This window comes from Muntiacus reevesi, chromosome X (genome assembly GCF_963930625.1).
Source record: "Muntiacus reevesi chromosome X, mMunRee1.1, whole genome shotgun sequence".
In the NCBI taxonomy this organism is placed as follows: domain Eukaryota; kingdom Metazoa; phylum Chordata; class Mammalia; order Artiodactyla; family Cervidae; genus Muntiacus; species Muntiacus reevesi.
The window spans coordinates 53,912,891-53,931,504 of NC_089271.1; the positions used below are offsets into that span (position 1 = coordinate 53,912,891).

Genomic DNA, 18,614 nt, shown 5'->3' on the forward strand with positions numbered 1-18,614 from the left:
GATAATATCAAATGCACCAACATTTGAATTATAGGGGTACCAGAAGGAGAAGAGAAAAGCAAAGGTTATGAGAAAATTTTTGAAGAGGCTATAGTTGAAAACTTCCCCAGCATGGAAAAGGAAATTGTCAATCTAGTCCAAGAGGCTCAAAGAGTCCCATACAGGATAAACCCAAGGAGAAACAGGCCAAGACACATGCTAATCAAACTAACAAAGACTAAACACAAAGAAAGAATATTAAAAGCAGCAAGGAGAAGCAACAAATAACATACAAGGATACCCCATATGCGTAACAGCTGATCTTCCAACAGAAACTATGCAGGCCAGAAGGGAATGGCAGGATATATTTAAAGAACTGAGAGGGAAAAGTCAACAGCCAAGATTACTGTACCTGAAAAGGATCTCATTCAAAATTGAGGGAGAAATAAAAAGCTTTTCAGAAAAGCAAAAGCTAAGATAATTCAGTACCACTGAACCAGTTTTACAACAAATGACTTATATAGTCAAGAAATACAAGAGAAAAAAGAGCTACAAAATCAGTCACAAACAAAGAAGAAAATGGCAATAGGAACATATATATCAATAACAAACTTAAATGTAATGGATTAAATGCTCAAAACAAAAGACACAGACTGGCTGAATGGATAAAAAAAAAAATAAGGCCCGTGTATATGCTGTCTACAAGAGACCCACTTCAGACCTCAAGACTCATATAGACTGAAAATGAGAGGATGGAAAAAATATATTCCATGAAAAAGAAAAGCAAAAGAAAGCTGGAGTAGCAATCCTCATATCAGACAAAATTGACCATAAAATCAAGAATATTACAAGAGATAAGGAAGGACATTACATAATGATCAAGGGATCAATCCAAGAGGATGACATAACAGTTGTAACTATCTATGCACCCATTATAGGAGCACCTCAATACATAAGACAAACAAACACTAACAGACATAAAAGGAGAAATTGACAGTAACACAGTAATAGTAGGAGACTTTACCACCCCACTCACACCAATGGACAGATCACCAAAATGGAAAATTAATAAGGAATAACAAGTCCTAAATGATACATTAGATGATATGGATCTCATTGATACCTTCAGGACATTCCATCCAAATGCAGAAGAATACAGCTTCTTCTCAAGTGCACGTGGAACGTTCTCCAGGATAGACCACACCTTAGGTCACAAACTAAACCTCAATAAATTTAAGAAAATTGAAATATCAAGCATCTTCTCCAACAACAACACTATAAGACTAGATATCAATTACAAGAAAAATCTGTAAAAAAAAAAAAAAAACCCAAACACATGGAACTAAACAATGCATTTCTAAATAACCAATAGGTTGCTGAAAAAACCAAAAGGGAAATGAAAAAATTCCTAGAAACAAATGACAATGAGAACAGGACAACTCAAAATCTATGGGATGCAGCAAAAGCAGTTATAAGAGGGAAGTTTATAGAAATATAATCCTATCTCATGAAACAAGAAAAATATTGAATAGACAGCCTAAACAATTTGACACCTAAAATCTAGACACATAAAACAATTTGAAAAAGAAGAACAAAAACACTCCAAAATTAGTAGAAGGATATAAATCATAAAGATCACAGAAGACATAAGTGAAAGAGAAATGAAAGAAACAATAGTAAAGATTAATAAAAACTAAAAGCTGGTTCTTTGAGAAGATAAACAAAATTGACAAACCTTTATAAAGCCAGGCTCATCAAGAAAAAAAGAGAGAAGAACCAAATCAACAAATTTAGAAATGAAAAAGGAGAGGTTACAACAGACAATGCAGAAATACAAAGGATTAGAAGAGACTATTATGAACAAAAATATGGCAATAAAATGTATAACCTGGAAGAAATGGACAGATACTTTGATAAGTTCAATCTTTCAAGACTGAACCACGAAGAAATAGAAATTGTGAACAACACAATTATAAGCATTGAAATTGAAGCTATGATCTAAAGTCTCCCAAAAAACGAAAGCCCAGGTTTGGATGGCTTCACAGGAGAATTCTATCAAACATTTAGAGAAGAGCTAGTGTTTATCCTTCTTAAACTCTTTAAAAAGATTGCAGAGGAAGGGACACTTCCAAACTCATTCTATGAGGCAGCCATCACCCTGATACCAAAACCAGACAAAGACAACAGAAAGAAAGAAATCTACATGCCAAAATCATTGATGAAGATAGGTGCAAAAATTCTCAACAAAATTTTAGCAAGGAATTCAGCAACACATTAAAAAGCTCATACACCATGACCAAGTTGGGTTTATTCCAAGATTGCAAGGATTCTTCAATATACGCAAATCAATCACCGTGATACACCATATTAAGAAATTTAAAGATAAAAACCATATGATAATCTCAATAGATGCAGAAAAAGTCTTTGACAAAATTCAGTACCCATTTATGATTAAAACTCTTCAAAAAATGGGCAAAGAAGGAACCTACATCAACACAGTAAAGGCCATATATGATAAGCCTTCAGCAAACATTATTCTCAGTGGTGAAAAACTGAAAGTAGTCAGCCTAAGACCAGGGATCAGGAACAAGACAAGGGTGTCCACTTTCACCACTACTATTCAACATAGTTCTGGAAGTCCTAGGTACATCAATCAAAGAAGAAAAAGAAAAAGAATCCAGATCAGAAAAGAAGTAAAGCTCTCACTGCAGATGACATGATACTGTACATAGAAAACCCTAAAGATACTATCAGAAAATTATCAGAGCTAATCAGTGAATTTAGCAAAGTTGCAGGATACAAAATCAATACACAGAAATCACTTGCATTTCTATATACTAACAATGAAAAATCAGAAAGAGAAATTAAGAAATCAATCCCATTCACCATTGCAACAAAAAGAATTTAATATCTAGGAATAAACTTACCTAAGGAGACAAAAGAACTGTACACAGAAAATTATAAGACACTAATGAAAGAAATCAAAGATGACATAAAGAGATGAAGAGATATTCCATGTTCCCCAGGTAGGAAGAATCAATATTGTGAATAATGACTATATTACCAAACACAATCTACAGATTCAATGAGATCTATATCAAACTACCAATGGTATTTTTCACAGAACTAGAACAAATAATTTCACAATTCATATGGAAACACAAAAGACCCTGAATAGTCAAAGCAATCTTGAGAAAGAAGAATGGAGCTAGAGGACTCAACCTTCCTGACTTCAGATTATACCACAAAGGAACAGTCATCAAGACAGTATGGTACTGGCACAAAAACAGAAATATAGACCAATGAAACAAGATAGAAAGCCCAAAAATGCACTTATGGGTACCTTATTTTTGACAAAGTGTACCTTATTTTTTAAAAAGGAGGCAAGAATATACAATGGGGCAAAAACAGCCTCTTCAATAAATGGTGCTGGGACAACTGGACAGCTACGTGTAAAAGAATGAAATTAGAACATTTCCTAACACCATACACAAAGATAAACTCAAAATGGATTAAAGACCTAAATGTAAGACCAGAAACTATAAAACTCTTAGAGGAAAACATAGGCAGAACATTCGATGACATAAAGCAAAATCCTCTATGACCCACCTCCTAGAGCAATGGAAATAAGAACAGAAGTAAACAAGTGGAACCTGATTAAACTTAAAAGCTTTTGCACAGTAAAGGAAACTATAAGCAAGGTGAAAAGACAACCCTCAGAATTGGAGAAAATAATAGCAAATGAAACAACTGACAAAGGATCAATTTCCAAACTATACTAGCAGCTCATAGAACTCAATACCAGGAAAGCAAGCAACCCAATCAAAAAGTGGGAAAAAGTCCTAAACAGACATGTCTCCAAAGAAGACATACAGATGGCTAACAAACACATGAAAGATGTTCAACATTGCTCATTATTAGAGAAATGCAAATCAAAACTACAATGAGATATTACCTCACACCGGTTAGAACGGCCATCATCAAAATGTCTATAAACAATAAATGCCAGAGAGGGTGTGGAGAAAAGGGAATGCTCTTTCACTGTTGGTGGGAATATAAATTGATACAGTCACTATGGAAGAGGGTATGGAGATTTCTTTAAAAACTAGGAAGAGAACCACCATATGACCCAGTAATCCCACTCCTGGGCATATACCCTGAGGAAACTAAGAGTGAAAAAGACACATGTATCCCGCTGTTCATTGCAGCACTATTTACAATAGCTAGAACATGGAGGCAGGCTGGATGTCCATCAACAGATGAATGGATAAAGTAGTTGTGGTACATATACACAATGGAATATTCAGTTCAGTTCAATTCAGTTGCTCAGTCATGTCCGACTCTTTGCAACCCCATGAATCGCAGCACGCCAGGCCTCCCTTTCCATCACCAACTCCTGGAATTTACTCAAACTCATGTCCATCGAGTAGGTGATGCCATCCAGCCATCTCATCCTCTGTCATCCCCTTCTCCTCCTTCCCCCAATCCCTCCCAGCATCAGGGTCTTTTCCAATGAGTCAACTCTTCGCATGAGGTGGCCAAAGTATTGGAGTTTCAGCTTCAGCATCAGTCCTTCCAATGAATACCCAGGACTGATATCCTTTAGGATGGACTGATTGGATCTCCTTGCAGTCCAAGGGATTCTTTAGAGTCTTCTCCAACACCACAGTTCAAAAGCATCAATTTTTCAGCACTCAGCTTTCTTCACAGTCCAACTCACATCCATACATGACCACTGGAAAAACCATAGCCTTGACTAGATGGACCATTGTTGGCAAAGTAATGTCTCTGCTTTTTAATATGCTATTACTCAGTCATAAAAAAGAATGCATTTGAGTCAGTTCTGGTGAGGTGGATGAACCTAGTGTTAAGGCAAGGGCAGAGAAAAAGAGAGTGAGCTGGGCAGACAGACAAGAAAAGGAAATTTATTAGAAGGAAAAGAGAGGATGACTGGCTTTTAAGGAGAACCAGTGTTTTCCCTTTCTGACGGGGTCCTTCATAGACCCCACCAATGAAAAATTCTCTGAAGGGATGGTCACATAACCAGAGGTCTGCAATCTGGTGGTCTTGCAGCTTTGAGAAGATAGGTGCCAGTGAGATAACAGATGAAATTTGGGCAATTTGGTCAGTCTCATAGATCACTGTGATTAATTCTTTCTTTGTGAGGTCAACATAATGAGCCATCTTATCAGTGATGGCTCCATGTGGGCCGTATTACCTAGAACCTATTATACAGAGTGAAGTGAGTCAGAAAGAGAAAGATAGCTATCATATTCTAATGTACATATATGGAATCTAGAAAAATGGTACTAAAGAACTTATTTACAGGGCAACAGTGGAGAAACAGACATAGAGAATAGACTTATGGATGTGGGGAGAGGGGAGGAGAGGATGAGATGTATGGCAAGAATAACATGGAAACTTACATTATCATATGTAAAATAGATAGCCAATGGGAATTTGCTGTATGGCTCAGGAAACTCCAACAGGGGCTCTGTATCAACTTAGTGGGGTAGGATGGGGAGGGAGATGGGAGGGAGGTCCAAAAGCAAGGGGATATATGTATACCATGTTGAGGTCTGACAGAAACCAACAAAATTCTTTAAAGCAATTATCCTTCAATAAAAAGATAAATTAAAAAATGAAGGCAATAAAGAGAATCAATGAAATGAAAAGCTGATTCTTGGAGAAGATCAACAAAACTAACAAATTTTTATCTCTTCTGACAAGAAAACAATCAATACCTAAAATAAAAATGAATGTGGGCATTACACTTTACATAAATAAGCAAGAATTAGAAAAGAATACTATGAATAATTCTATACAAAATATTAGATAACATAAATGAAATGGAGAGATTCTTCAAAATATACAAACTACCTAAGCTGACTCTAGTATAAGTGGAATATTTTAATAGAACTATCAAAAGTAAAGAGAATCAGTAATCAAAAGTCTCCCAACAAAGAGAAGTTAAAGACCAGTTTTCTTCAATATGAGTTCTAGCAAACGTTTAAAAAATAATGAACACAAATTCTTCTCAAACTCTTCACAAATAGAAGAGGAGGGGACACTTTCTAACTCATTCTAGAGTCCAGCATTACCCTGATGCTAAAGCTTGACAAGACACCACAAGAAAATAACAGATAAATATACCTTATGAACAATGTGAAAAAAAATTAAAAAGCAATTCTGTTTATAACATCTAAAAAAAATAAACTAGGGATATGCTTAACCAGAGAGATGAAAAACTTGTATACTGAAAACTAGAAAATATTGCTGAAAGAAATTAAATAACTAAATAAATGGAAAACCATTGTCAATAAAACCCAAAATGATCCAGAAATTCAACATAATTCCCATCAAAATTCCAACAACTTTTTTTTTTTTAGAAATGGAAAAGTAGATCACCAAACTCATATAGAATTGTTGTTGCTGCTGCTGCTACTGCTGCTGCTAAGTCACTTCAGTCGTGTCCGACTCTGTGCGACCCCAGAGACGGCAGCCCACCAGGCTCCCCCGTCCCTGGGATTCTCCAGGCAAGAACACTGGAGTAGGTTGCCATTTCCTTCTCCAATGCATGAAAGTGAAGTCACTCAGTCGTGCCTGACTCTTAGCGACTCCATGGACTGTAGCCTACCAGGCTCCTCAGTCCATGGGATTTTCCAGGCAAGAGTACTGGAGTGGGGTGCCTTCTCCAGTAGAGTTGTTAAGTGGATTTAAGTAGCCAAAATCAACTTTAAAATAAGAAAATCGTTGGAGGACTCACACTTCCAGATTTTAAATCTTACTTAAAAGCCTACAGTAATTAGTGTTATACTGGTATAGGATAGACATATAGACCAATGGAATAGAACTGAGAGCCCAGAAATAAACCTGAACACCTATATTCAATTCAGTTTTGACAATGGTGCCAAACCAAATCAATGCAGAAAGAAGAGCCTATTTGACAAATGATGCTGGGGCCACTGGATTTCTACATGCAAAAGAATGAATTTGAATCCCTATCTCATACCATGTACAAACATTAACTCAAAATTCATCAATGTCCTAAATATAAGAGTTAAACCATAATACTCTTAGAAGAAAACATAACTCATGACCTTGAATTTAGATATGGATTCTTCAGTATGACAACAAAAGTATGAGTAACAAAAGAAAAACCAGCTAACTTTCACTTAATCAAATTTTAAAACATTTTTTTCATTAAAGGAAATTATTTAGAAAGTGAAAAGACCTACAGAATGAGAGAAAATATTTGAAAATCATGTATCTGACAAGGGTTTAATATCTAGAATATGTAGAGAACTGCTACAATTCAGAAAGGGAGGTGGGAGTGGGTTTCAGGATGGGGGAGGACACATGTATACCTATGGCCGATTCATGTTGATATATGGCAAAAGCCAGCACAATATTGTAAAGTAATTATTCTCCAATAAAAATAAATAAATGTTTAAAAAGCCCAACGCATAAAGACAGACAACCCAAGTGAAAAATGTGCAAAGGACTTGAGTAGTTTCTTCAAAGAAGACACACAAATGGCAATAAACACACAAAAAATGCTAGTAATTAGGAAAATGCAAATGAAAACCACAATAAGACACCCCTTCATACCTACTATATTTGCTATATTTTTAAGTGAAAAATGTCAAATATTGGCAGGGATATGGTGAAACTGAAACCCATGTACATTATTGGTGGGAATGTAAAATGATTCAGTCACTGTGAAAAATAATTTGGTAGCTCCCCAAAAAGCTAAACACAGAATTACCACATTTCTATTCTATATTCTGTTCCTAGATATATATCCAAAAGAATTGATAGTTTCAAACAGTTACTTGCATACAAATGTTTATTGCAGCATTATTCACAATAGTCAAAAGTTGGAAGTAACTCTAGTGTCCATCAACAGACTAATACATAAAAATGTGGTATAGCCATACAATGAAATATTATTCAATCATGAAAAGGGATGAAGTTCTGACACATGCTACAACATGGATACACCCTGAAAACAATATGCTAAGTAAAATAAACCAGACACAAAGAACAAATAGTTTATAAAATATCTAAAAGAGGTAAATTCATAGGAACAGAAAGTAGATTAGTGGTTATCACAGTCTTGGGGGAAAAGAGAATGGGGAATTATTGCTTAATGTTTACAGAGTTTCTGTCTGGAGTGATTAAAAACTTTTGGAAATAGATACACTGATGATACTACACTTGATCTTAGCCAAAAGGCCAAGAAGTGGTCAAGAGGAGAAAAGAATACATGGAAGAGCTGTACAAAAAAAGATCTTAATGAACTGGATAACCATGATGGTGTGGTCATTCACCCAGAGCCAGACATTCTAGAATGTGAAGTCAAGGAGGCCTTAGGAAGCACTGCTGTCAATAAAGTTAGTGGATGCGATGGGATTCCAGTCATGCATGCTTAGTCGATCAGTCATGTATGACTCTTTACCATCTTATGGACTGCAGTCCTCCAGGCTCCTTTGTCCATGGGGATTCTCCAGGCAAGAATACTGAAATGGGTTGCCATGCCCTCCTCTAGGGGAACATCCTAACCCAGGGATTGAACCCAGGTCTCCCACATTGCAGGTGGATTCTTTACCATCTGAGTCAGCAGGGAAGCCTAAGAATACTGGAGTGAATAGCCTATCCCTCTCTGCTGGATCTTCCTAACCTAGGAATTGAACTGGGGTCTTCTGCATTGCAGGCAGATTCTTTACCTGTTGAGCTACCAGGGAAGCCCAAGGAATTCCAGTATAGATATTCAAAACCCTCAGAGATGATGCTATCAAAGTATTGAACTTAATATGTCAGCAAATCTGGAAGACCCAGCAGTGGCCACAGGACTGGAAAATGTCAATCCCCATCCCAATTCCCAAAAAGGGCAGTACTAAAGAATGTGATAACCATGGGACAATTGCACTCATCTCCCATGCTAGTGAGGTCATGCTTAAAATCTTGCATGCCAGGCTTCAGCATTACACAAACCAAGAACTTCCAGATGTCCAAGCTCTGTTTAAAAAAGGCAGAGGAACCAGAGATCAAATTGCCAACATTCACTGGATCATAGAGAAAGAAAGGGAATTCCAGAAAAATATCTACCTCTGTTTCAATGACTATGTTAAAGCCTTTGACTGTGTGGATTATAACAAACTGTGGAAAGCTCTTAAAGAGATGGAAATACCAGACCATCTTACCTGTCTCCTGAGAAACCTTTATGCAGGTCAAAAGCAACAGTTAGAACCCTATATGGAGCAACTGACTGGTTCAGGATTAAGAAAGGGGTGTGACAGGGCTGTCTGTTGTCACCCTATTTATTTGACCTCTACATTGAGCATATCATGATAAGTGCTGGGCTGGATGAGTTACAAGCTGGAGTCAAGTTAGGCAGGAGAAATATCAACAAGCTCAGATTTGTGGATGATACCACTCTAATGGCAGAAACTGAAGAAGAACTAAAGAACCTCTTGATGAGGGTGAAGGAGGAGAGTGAAAAAGCTGGCTGAAAACTAAATATTAAAACAACTAAGATCATGGCATCTGGCCCCATTACTTCATGGCAAATGGAAAAGGTGAAAGAAGCGACAGATTTCCTCTTCTTGGACTCTAAAATCACTGCAGATGGTGACTGCAGCCATGAAATCAAAAGATTGCTTCTTGGCAGGAAAGCTATGACAAACCTAGATAGTGTGTTGAAAAGCAGAGACATCAGCCTGTTGACAAAGGTCTGTATAGTCAAGGCTATGGTCCTCCTGGTGGTCACCTATGGTTGTGAGAGCTGGACCATAAAGAAGGCAGAGTGCCAAAGAATTGATTCCTTCGAACTGTGGTGCTGGAGAAGAGTCCTGAGAGTCCCTTGAGCAGCAAGAAGATCAAACCTGTCAATCCTAAAGGAAATCAAACCTGAATACTCATTGGAAGGACTGATGTTGAAGCTGAAGCTCCAGTATTTTGGTCACCTGATGCAAACAGCTGTCTCACTGTAAAAATCCCTGATGCTGGGAAAGATTGAGGGCAGGAGAGGGTGAGATGGTTGGATGGCATCACCAATGCAATGGACATGAACTTAGGCAAATTTCAGGAGATGGTGAGGGACAAGGAGGCCTGGAATGCTGCAGTCCACAGGACAGCAAAGAGTGACTGGGTGACTGAATAACAACAACAACACTCGTGATGGTTGCATAACATTGTGAATGTAATTAATGCCACTGAATTGTGCATTTTTAAATGGTTAAAATGGAAAATTTTACGCTATATATATTTTACCACAATAAAAGGGTGGGGAGAGGAGGTGGCAAATTGGATGAGAAAAAATGACAACAGTAAAAATAACTTTCTAGTTGTGAAAAATAAAAATTTAAAACTTCAAGCCAACTTATTGTGTCAGGTTAAGGATTACCTGGGAAGGAACAGGATACAAAGGAGTAAGAGGAAATTTGGGGAGGGGGATGATATTATAAGCATTATGTTGATTGCAGGGATGGTTTCATGATATATACATATATCATAATTCATTAAATTGTACATTTTTAAGACATGTAGTTTATTAAATGCCAATTATACCTCAACAACATAGTTTTTTTTTTTTAAATGGAAACAGTTTCATTAGGTTGGTGCAAAAATAATTGCGGTTTTGCATTGTTGAACTTTGTCGTTGGATATTGAAATACATTCTTAAATAAATGTGTTTATGTTATATACATTTTAATGCAAATTTCTTGATTTTTTTGCTAATGACTTATTACTTGCTATTTATTTTATAGTATAGAAGTGATGTTGGAGAATAAGAACATTCAAATAATTTTTTTTATTTGAGTTCAAAATGTGTCATAAAGCAGCAGAGACAACTTGAAAGATCAACACATTTGGCCCAGGAACTGCTAACAAATGTAACAGTGCAGTAGTGGTTCAAGAAGTTTTGCAAAGGAGACTAGAGCCTTAAAGATGAGGAGTCCAGTGGTGAGCCATCAGAAGTTGACAATGACCAGTTGAGAGCAATCATCAAAGCTGATCCTCTTAAAACTACACAAGTTACCAAAGAACTCAATGTCGACCATTCTACGGTCATTTGGCATTTGAAGCAAATTGGAAAGTAAAAAAGCTCAGTAAGTGGGTGCCTCATGAGCTGATCCAAAATAAAAAAAATATCACTGTTTTGAAGTGTTGTTTTCTCTTATTCTATGCAACAACAATGAACAATTTCTTGATTGGATTACGATGTGCAAAGAAAAGTTGACTTTATATAATAACCAGCAATGACCAGCTCAGTGGTTGGACAAAGAAGAAGCTCCAAAGCACTTCCCAAAGCCAAACTAGCACCAAAAAAGAGGGATGGTCACTGTTAGGTGGTCTGCTGCCAGTCTGATCCACTGTAGCTTTCTTTCTCAATCCCAGCAGAACCATCACATTTGAGAAGTATGCTCAGCAAATCAATGAGGTGCACTGAAACTTCAATGCTTGAAGCCATCATTGGTCAACAGAAAGGGCCCAATTTTTCTGCAAGACAACACCTGACTGCACATCACACAACCAATGCTTCAAAAGTTGAACTAGGTGGGCTATGAAGTTTTGCCTCATCTGCCATACTCACCTGACCTCTCACCAACCTATTACCACTTCTTCAAGCTTATCGACAACTTTTCACAGGGAAAACGCTTAAACAACCAGCAGGAGGCAGAAAATGCTTTCCAAGAGTTTGTTGAATCCTGAAGCTCAGAGTTTTGCACTGCAGGAATAAACAAACTTATTTCTCATTGGCAAAAATGTGTTGATTGTAATGGTTCCTATTTTGATGAATAAAGATGTGTTTGAACCTAGTTATAATGATTTAAAATTCATGGCCTGAAACTGCAATTACTTTTTCAATCAACCTAATATAAAGCCTACATCTGTATAATCAACAAGACAGGCCCAATCTCTGCTGTCATGAAGCTTATACCTTAGTAAGAAAGATAGGTTTTAATTAAACAATCATACAAACCACTGCTTAATTAGAAACTGGGATGTATTATAGGAAGGAAAATTATGGGGAGTTCTGAAAGTATATTAATATCAAGCCTATTCTAGTCTAGGAATGACTAGGGAAGACTTTCCAAAGAAAACGGCCTTTGGGTTGAGGGTTGATGGATAAATAGCCATTTATTAAGCATGGATTAACGGAAGTGGAGGGGTGAGGAGGAGGCAGAATTTTAGTACAGGGAACAGCTTATGTAAAGGTCCTGGGATATAAAAGAGTTTGGCATGTTTGAAGAACTAAAAGAAGGCAAGGTGACTCAGGCATAGTGAATAGGAAGAAAGTGGTAGGTGAAAAATCTACAAAGATAGGCAGGGTCAGATCATGTAGCATGATATAAACCATAGTAAGGATCTGGATCTTTATCCTAAGAAAAGTGTGAAATTATTGAATGATCTTAATTAGAAGGGTAACATGATTAAATTTAAGTGAACACTCTAGCTGTCAAGTGAAGAATGAACTGTAGGGGAACAAGATTAGAATCAGAGAAATCAAACAGGAGGCTCCTACAATGAATGGTCTAGCGAAGAGATGACAGTGGCTTGGTCAAGGGTGGAGGTAGTTTGCAAGAAGTGAACAGATCTGAGATATTTTTAATGAATTGGAAAAGAGAGTGGGTTTTACTCATTAAAGAATGCTCTGCAAGAATTCTTATCCTCAAGCTATAGCCCATAGGCCAGATCTGGCCCATTGCATGTGTTTATAAAAAAAGTTTTATTGGAATAGAGTTACACCCATTGGTTTATGCATTGTCTAAGGCTGCTTTCATACAACAGCTTGAGTAATTGTGACAGAGAATATATCTAGCCCTCACAGCCTAAAATATTTACCATCTGGCTCTTTACAGGAAAAGTTTTCTGACTCTTAATCTAGGATGATGCTCTTAGATATCTGGCTTATATGACTGGATGAATGGATGGATGTAGGGGAAGAAAAAGGCAGACAGGAAAGGAGAAAAGAGAGAAGGAGCAGCTTCCCAGGGGAACAAGTCTGTGGTAATATAGGGGAATAGAGGATGTGAGGAGTGGTCCTAGAACAACACAGTAGAGGTGAGAGTTGAGACCACAGTAACTGCAGGATATATACATGTATATACCATGTATTCAGAATGGCCAGAGAACTGAGTGGGAGGCTGGTAAGAAGTAAAAAGGAGACCCCTCTTTGTGCCAACATTGCTTTTTAAGTGGCTTAGTTAGGGATATTTATAGAAGATGTAAAGCAAGAAGGGCTATGACTAAGTCAGATCATGAGTCAGAATCCAAATCATAACATATGTTGAATTATTAATACATAATAAACTCTACTCTAATTGTGTGTGATCTACAATGTGATTCCTCTCAATAACACTAAGAGATAGATTTTCTCATTATACCTATTTTACAGATGAGGAAACTGAGTCACAGAGAGGTGAAGGTAACAGTAAGTGGCAGGGCTAGAATTTGAACCCAGGTGAGACTCTGCTGTTAATCACAACATTATGAAAGCAAACAAAATAGAAGAGAGATCTAGCCTTGGGAGTGGAGATTCCTAGCCCTGTCTTCTGGAGAAAAATATCCAATCTACATTTGGGGGTATCACATTGTATTGCCTTGTTAAACAGGTCAGAGTTTTCATTAGCAAGTCTTCCTAGCATAATGTTCAAGAGACATTTCATGAGTAGGTGTCAGTATCAGTGAGCATACATTTGGAGGCTCATACAGAGTTTCTTATGGTCCCTTCAATTGCACCCAACCCTGTAACACTCAGCCACTAGAGCTGAGCAAGAAATGAAGCTGAAATTATACCCTCCCTCTTCTCTTCCAAGCTGCTACACTGACTTCTAAGGAGATATATTTTCTTTTTCCAGTCCCCAGATGCCAACCAAACTTGTCAGCACACCGACTGCCTAGCTGGAAAGAGATTCTGCCTTCCTCACTAGACAGGCTGCACTCATCACCACATCGGACCCTTAGATTATCTGTCCACAACCTAGATAGAGCTAAGCCCCAGCTGTTTATACTAGCTGCCCTCTCTCTTCCCACTTTCACCACCACCAAGAGGTCAGTCAGACAGATAGCAAAAAGCAACCTTTCAAGTAATGAAATTGGAAATATCTTGCTAGTTCCAGGAAAGAAGTTCCAGATACCACTTCTACTCCATTTATCTGTTCCTGACACTCATTACTTCACACACTACCATTGCACTGGAAGCCTACTTGCTGTCCTCACTTAGGGGTCATTTTTCTATTTACCTTCCTCTTCTTCTCAGTTAGGTTTCCTGGAAAGTCTCTACTTGGCCTGAGGCTCTTCTGTATTTCAAAAGACTCCTTCCTGGCTGCTGCTCCCAGATCAGCCTCCACCTAGAGACCTGCTTGTGACTGAAATTGGTCTGGTGTTGCCACATCTCTATTCAGACTGGAGTTTTGATTTTTTTAATAGTCTTTTCATTTCCTCCTTCTTCAAGCCATCTCCTCTTCTCACAATGTGTAGTATATTCTAAATTCATGGTCAAGAGCAAAGCTTTACAGAGCCCTTTCCACTTCTGAGGAGCCAAGGAAAAAATGTAGGGGCCAGGGGTCATTGTTGCCATTGCCAGCCCTTCCTGCCTGGCAGCCTTGAAGCCCCTCTAGAAGGCCAGGTATGAAGTTGAAGTCAAGGAGCTTAAGGATCAACGTGAATCACATTTGTAAATCTAAGATTCTTAACTTAGATTCAAAACATGATCTAGTAGAGGTTGTTAAGGGATGAGGGAGCTTAGCAGCAGCCTGAATAGAAAAGGTTTAAGGCTTCAACCTCAATCCTTAGTGAAGTGTGTGGTGGTTATTAAAAAGTGGTGAGGATACAGTAGTGAGAAGTACAGTGTCCATAGTAAGGAAGATGATGGTCCTGCTCAGGCCCAACTTCCAGCTAGTACACCATATGTGCTAAGTTGCTTCAGTCGTGTCCAACACTTGGTACCACTATGGACCATAGCTTGCCAGGCTTCTCTGTCCATAGGATTCTCCAGGAGAGAACACTGGAGTGCGTTGCCATGCCCTCCTCCAGGGGATCTGCCTGACCCAGGGATCAAACCCTCATTTGTCTCCTGCATTGGCAGGCAGGCTCTTTACCACTTGCACCACCTGGGTAGCCCCTACAGATAGCCATAGTGGTTGTTAAAATATTGAAATCCTTCCATCCTGATTGGTAAACAGTAGTACCACAGAAGCCACCAAGTGTCTCTTCTGTTACCCTAATGATCCCCCGAATCCTTGACCTTTTCTTAGTTCAGAAATTAGTGAGTTAGTGCACAGTTCAACAGAAAGCTCATATATAGGACCTGCTGAGGTCACTCTGATGGGTCATGCTTTAATGGGCTACTAAATGTATTGAATATCACCTAAATACTTAAATTATCACTCTAAGTCCTGCTCTGCTCCATTCCAGTGAGAACATATCAGTTGAAGGTGACAGCAATGATCAGGAAAATCACTTTGTAAAAAGCAGTAATAAAAGCATGCTCTCTACTAGATGTTTTATATTCATTAGCTCATTTAAGCCTCATTATTAATCTATGAAGTTAAAATGAATATTACTATTTTTATGCTGGAGAAATTGAGTAATAGAGAGGTCAAGTGACTTACCCAAAATTTCATAGAGTGTGAATCAAACCCATGTTTCCAACTTCATTTATAAAAAATTTCCAGAATAGACAAATTGATAGAGACATGAAGTAGATTAATGGCTGTCTAGGCTTCAGGTGCTGGGGAGAAATGGGCTGATAGTAGGTACAAGATTTCTTTTTGATTGTGGTGATGTTTGCTCAGCCTTGTGAATAAACTAAAAGTATTGAGTTCTACAGGCTGCCTTGGTGGCTCAGAGGTAAAGAATCCACCTGTTAATACAGGAGATGTGATTTCAGTCCCTGGGTCAGGAAGATACCCTGGAGAAGGGAATGGCAACCCACTCCAATATTCTTGCCTGGGAAATCCCATGGACAGAGGAGCCTGGAGGGCTCCAGTCCACATGGTCGCAAAGAGTTGGACACAACTGAGCAACTAGACAATGAAAACAATTGAGCTGTATACTTTAAATGGATGAAAAAATCATAAAGTATGTTAATTACATATCACTAAAACTCTGTGAGAGAGAGAGGGAAAGGGTCTGGCTAGGAAGCAAGAATGGCAGCTATAACTGTGTTCAAATATGTGAAGGACAATTCCTGAGAACAAGGAGCAGTCCTGTCTGGTTGGTTGTCCTGAGGGCAGAACATGGCTGTGGGGAAGGAAGTTACAGGGGAGCAGGATTGGCTCACCAGCAGGAAGAACTTTCTGTCAAGCAGAATCCTGTACCAACTTAGACAAGAAGCTTCCAGGTCTGCCCCAGTTCACCTGGAGACTGGGTGAGGATTCTTGGCAGGAAGGCAGAGGAGGTGAGTCCTCCACCAAGTAGAGAGGTGGGAGCAGGTAAGCTGAAAAATGTTCTAGTCCAAGTCTGATGAGGGCCTGGAGGGAGGAGGACAGATGAAGTGGGATAGATGGACCCTTCTGTACCTCACACTTGTGTACCTTGGTTCAGCTCTGTTTCTTGCTTGCCCAGGTTCAGCCCCACCTGTTTCCTGGGTGGCCAAGGGGATCCTTTGAGGTTCAAGGTGGGAGACTGAAACCTCTGCCTCCCAAAGACACAGGGCTGCTTTTCCTGCCACAGCCAGGGCATCATGTCCACACTGGGGCCCCTTCCCCTGCCCAGTACCTTGAATCTAAAGTTTAATCCCGGGAGCAGGAGATTAAAAATGACTCAGGCTGTCATGGGTTTGGCTCTTGGTGTCATTGCTTCTGATTATATCTGGGAAACATTGTTCACTTCACAGTTATTCTCTGGGTTCTTGGGAGTATACAGCATTATAAATGGTGTGTGGGTGAGGGAGAGGCTAGTAAGAGAGTGAATCTCTTTCAGGTTAAAGAGTCTGGGTGCCTGCCCCCATTCTGTTGTAGAGGAGAAAGCAGAGGCCACAGAGAATAAATGATGTGTCCAAAGTCATAATGGATTACTGACTTAGTATATAGTGAATTAATGGCCAACCTAATATAATTAAACATGGTTCTGTTTCTTGGCCCAGGATTACTTATTATCTATCTGTCATCTATCTATCATCTAACATCTGTACATCTATCTACATAGCCAAAGCTGTGTTTGATTAAAGAATAGAAGAAATGTCTTGAATACAGGTCATGTGTTATATCACATGAGGATTGTGTATCTGAAATAGACACTATGCTCATTCCCACCCCCAAACCTTTACTCAAGTTGCTCCCTTGCCTGGAGTTTCTCTTCTCTTCCCTTCCATTCTTGCCTTTTCCCTTTTCCCTAATCTAATCATTCTTCAAGGTCAAGCAGCTCAGTCATTTTTACCTTCCAGGATCTCTGAGCTCACTCATTTGGCCCTTTGATACGTTTTATAATGGGACACATGAGTTTATCTTTCCAGCTAGAGAGCAAAGACTAAGTCTTAGCCTTTTTTATCTACTATAATCCCCTTCTCCTGAGACTAGGTCCCAATGAAGTGCTTAGGAAATCCAGATTAAAATCCAGTACTGAGCAGTGGATGCAGTACAAGGCAGTCAAGCAGCTAGTCACATAGTTGGAGCTGTATATTTTTGTAGAAACCACATTAAAATTGCATATGTATAGCAGAGCCCTCACATCCAGTCTGAGGTCTCCTATGCTTTCCAAACCTTACTAAAGGCCTCCCCCAGCAGCCCCTCCTCTATTAAACATTCAGTCAGCTGTTTGTGTGGCCATCCCTATTCTAGCCACTGTAGGCATTACAAAGTGAAAAGAAAATGTTAAAAGATCTGCTCCAGGTTTCACACAGGAAAAATGTCTGCAACCTTCACTCACTGTTGTCCCTCTGGTTCCAGTCCAGGCATTGTACTTATACTTAACCCAGCCTTCCTTAGATCAGTCCCTCAGTCCAATCCAGGCATAAATCTCTCCCTCCCTTCCCTTTCCTTTGTACCCTCCCACTCAAACCTCAGTCAGCAGCTGCCAGCATTAAGGGGCTCCAACAACCCAAATGGAGATTTTTCCAGACACTCTACCTTTCCCTCAATGTTAAAAAAATGCATTTTTATCACTTGAAGTTATTAGATCACTCTTTCCCTTAGTGAGGCTAAGTGGATGAAGCCCTTGTCCTAGGCAGGCCAAACAGGGTCACAGCTTGAGCAAAATCTAGCCACCCTTGTCTCTGGAAACCTTAGTATGTGTAAACTGCAATCATCTTCTTGGGCCCTTCCTACGCACTAGCCCAAGATATTTTAGAGCAGGGTGTGGTTATTTCCCTCCCTGCTCCCTTGCTTCTTGGGAACCAGGGTTGCTGGACCACTGCTTGACTCCTTATCCTCTTCCCAACTTTTCTCTCTCACTCATAGTGTCCACAGTTGACAGTGTGTAGCCTGAACTGTAACACATTCATCTAACACAAGCCCCTCATTTGCTCTGTGCCTGGTCACTTTGTCTCAGGGGAGACAGTGCAGAGGGTAGAAACTTTTCTTAAGACTTCACAGCTCCTTTATTCTTGTCATGTCACTCTTTCTGCCAAACTCTGACCACCTCCTGGCCTCTTTTAGGGGTAAATGCCACATATTCGGAAGACT

General features: G+C 39.0%; 1 pseudogene; it reads right to left on the bottom strand.

Annotated features, from left to right (window-relative positions):
- Positions 1-8,139: 8,139 nt before the first annotated feature.
- On the bottom strand, positions 8,140-8,229 carry LOC136155002 (U2 spliceosomal RNA; annotated as a pseudogene).
- Positions 8,230-18,614: the final 10,385 nt, after the last annotated feature.